The following is a 4,108-nucleotide window of genomic DNA, read 5'->3' as shown; positions in this document are numbered from 1 at the left end:
CAACTTTATACCAGCTGTTGCAGTCTGCCCTGCTATGTAGCTCAGAAAACACACGCCATGTTGTGCTGTCTGACCTGTTGTGTCGTTCTGGTTCACCTTCAGTGGTGCTCGGTAACGTTACCCACGTCACGTTGTGCTGCACGGTCGCTAGCAAGAGAGAAAAGAGTCAAAACCTCTCCAAACGGAGCTAGCCTTGGCTAACGAACAGCAACACACACACACACACACGACGCCGTCACACATAAACGATTAATTAATTTAATCGTTTATTAATTTACAAGTTACACTAAACTTCTGCCGTGTATCAACTATATGAAGCAAAAATGATTTATAGCACAACTTAATAAGCAAATGCAGGAAAGTGTCTCTTCCCCCTTAAAGTCACGTAGCGTTACACGGTAACTTTACTTGAGAAGACTGTGCTGTCTGTAATTAATGTACATTTGCAAAATGCTGGCAAAAAAGAAATATCAAGGAATAATAATGAGCTTCGTTACTTTGCTGTTGCTGAAGTTGAAGTGAGGATTCTGGTCAAAAATGTTGGAGCTCTTGCTCCAAAATTGTGATGAGAGAAGCAAGTGTCCATCGGCACACAACGTTATAGTCTATTGTCATCATTGTGTAACGCAACAGAGGTATACAATGTTGTTTTCTCCCCTGTCTGTGTGAACTAACATCTGTGTTGAAAATAATGCTAAAACGGATTATGATGTATTGCTGAAAAAGGAAAAAATGCTCAAAATTACTGTATTGTGATTGACAGCAACATTTATTTACAGTAAGATTCACCCAGGAATTAATTTTGACCATGATGCGTTGCAGATCTACAGCAACATGAAACGTTTAATAAAACTTTTAATACGTTCCAAACACGTCTTCATCAAGACTAAATTTCTCCAACCAGTGTACGTTCACAGTAACCAATATCATTGGACTTGGATGTTCAAACCGAATATTTTCAACTAGAAATCAATGTTGAAATCCGGGTTGGTGCTCACTGGGACTGTTGATCCGTGTAACCAGTGGCAAGATGTGATTCATGCAATTTATGTGCACATTATAACCCAAACGGGGACCCACGCGTAAAAACATGGCTCTAGGGTTACTTAGAGCCATGGTTACTTGCACGATAAAGGGTTAAATCAGATGCAACACAGAAGGTTAGTCATTATACCGGTCCAAACATCAAGTTGATCAAATAAATGATAACCACTCTCCCCCTTCTGGAGATTGGATAAGGTATTCCTGGGTTGAGTTGTGCGGTTAAGTTCCAAAGCTCAAATTAACACCACCCACACCTCCACACGAGCCAGCAGTAAGCGAACGTGTTGTAGGTGTTGCGTTCAAGGTGTTGCATCGCAGGAAGCGGACGCGTTCAAGGTGCTGCATCCTGTTATTGGCTGGAGGGTACACAACCTCAGAACCACCCGGAACACAGCGACATGAGAATGGAGAGCACAGAGGCTCTGATACAGACACCAGCTAGTGGCATGAGATGCCTGAGAGGGATCTGTTCTGTCTTTACCTGCTTATTGATAGAAAAGTACAGCAAAGTATACCTTTTAATACAATATATGTATATGCAGACGACACCGTTATGGATAGTTCTGCTTCATCTTCAGCATTCTGTTTAGAAGTGGAATCTGAAATGTTGGCATTGACCAATGAATGTTCCACAACTAATGAATGATTACAAACATGACTACCTCACATGGGGAGCCATTGTGTTGGAGTTTGAGCTGGTGGTTAAGAAATGATGAAGATAATAAATATTATCAATAGAATGAATGTGAATAAAACATGCAGTTTCAATAATGATATCAATAAGGCTTCAAAAACCACTTAAAATGTTGGCCAAAAGTAATTATTATCAAAATAATGTGATATGATTCAGCGGTCCACAACCTTTTTTTGCGCCACGGACCGGTTTGGCCTAAGACAATATTTTCACGGACCGGCCTTCACGGTGTGGGCGATAAATATGACGTAATAAATATGAGTTAACAAATATCATGATCTCCACATGATAAATGATACGACCGGCATCAAGACAATTATAAAGTGCATAAAAATACAACTCACCATTACGCCGAATTAGTGAGAGCCCTGAGTTTGTTTCTCTGCTACGAGCCGGTCCCATCTCAGGGTACTCCGTAACTTAAACCTCTAGTCCAGTCTACTCGTAACTTAAACCTTAAGTCCAGTCTACTCCTTAATTTAAACCTTTAGTCCAGTCTACTCCGTAATTTAAACCTTTAATCCAGTCTACTCCGTAATTTAAACCTTTAGTCCAGTCTACTCGTAATTTAAACCTTTAGTCCAGTCTACTCGTAACTTAAACCTTTAGTCCAGTCTACGCCGTAATTTAAACCTTTAGTCCAGTCTACTCGTAACTTAAACCTTTAGTCCAGTCTACTCGTAACTTAAACCTTTAGTCCAGTCTACTCCGTAATTTAAACCTTTAGTCCAGTCTACTCGTAACTTAAACCTTTAGTCCAGTCTACTCCGTAATTTAAACCTTTAGTCCAGTCTACTCGTAACTTAAACCTTTAGTCCAGTCTACTCGTAACTTAAACCTTTAGTCCAGTCTACTCTGTAACTTAAACCTTTAGTCCAGTCTACTCGTAACTTAAACCTTTAGTCCAGTCTACTCTGTAACTTAAACCTTTAGTCCAGTCTACTCCGTAACTTAAACCTTTATGTCCAGTCTACTCCGTAACTTAAACCTTTATGTCCAGTCTACTCCGTAACTTAAACCTTTAGTCCAGTCTACTCTGTAACTTAAACCATTAGTCCAGTCTACTCTGTAACTTAAACCTTTAGTCCAGTCTACTCTGTAACTTAAACCATTAGTCCAGTCTACTCTGTAACTTAAACCTTTAGTCCAGTCTACTCCATAACTTAAACCTTTAGTCCAGTCTACTCTGTAACTTAAACCTTTATGTCCAGTCTACTCTGTAACTTAAACCTTTAGTCCAGTCTACTCCTTAACTTAAACCTAATCCAATGAATGTGAATTATTCTGTCAACCCCCCCTCTCTAAATACCAATAACTTAAAAAAGTGTATTTCTCTCAGACAATGTTTTTGTGTGGTAACCCTAAATCATTTGCACACCCACATATCATCATTTATTCTACTTGCCTGTTTGATCAAAATAAAACTTTTTGCCGTATTCAAGTCAACAATTCATGAATGTGTTCTGTTCATAAACACCATCTTCCTATTTGATATTTAACCTTTGGCACTGCACAGATCATATTTTACTTAACTTTGTATTTGCTTGCAAAAAAGAAAGATGATTGGTCTAAAAATGAGTCCAAAATGTCATTCAAGATTTGTCTAATAAACATGTTAAAAACTAATAAGTTTACTTATGCTATTTTCCATCTATAGACGTCATATAAAACAAATTATTTTGAGGAAAACATGTCATTTTAAAGCAGTGTTAGCTGTAGTCCATGATCATGTTTTGTTAAGCTAATAGTAATGACTTGTTGTTATATTATAGTAAGTATAAGCAATTCTGTTTTCAAAGTTTTAGATGGTGGTCTAAACTTTGTAATTTTTTTCTTTGCCTTTGAGGTCGCTGTTTCCAAAATGATCTGGAAGTGTAAGTTGTGCGCAGCTTCTTTCACCTCCAGAATACAGTTATTTAGACACTATAGGCTGCAGCACAGCCACTATTCCAGAATCAGCCCTGTTCCATGCCTCTACACTGATTGCATTTGCACTTTTCAGACACTTAATGCACTGAGTGCTCATTTGTCAAGATATCATACAGCACAACCTAGCACGTGTATAGAGCAGAGTCAGGGGCCTGTGTTATTTAAATGACATTTATGCAAGTATTTTTTCTAAATTATTTTTTGTTCTATTTATTTTAATTTATAAATGTTTGTTATTTATTTTGTCTATTTAATTTTAATATTGCAGTGTGCTAAAAGGGAGCGGGCCAGAAAATACTGTTCAATAGCAGATTTTTAGATAAATTGAGTTAGTTAAACTCAATGTAATTAAGGCAATCGATTGTCACAAAAAATGTAAGTTTCGAGTGATATCTTTTTAAGTAAACAAAATGAACATATTTGACTAATGTGTACTTAAAA

This window comes from Taurulus bubalis, assembly GCF_910589615.1.
Source record: "Taurulus bubalis genome assembly, chromosome: 14".
Lineage (NCBI taxonomy): Eukaryota > Metazoa > Chordata > Actinopteri > Perciformes > Cottidae > Taurulus > Taurulus bubalis.
The sequence above is the reverse complement of the archived record's forward strand: the minus strand, read 5'-3'. Positions refer to the sequence as shown.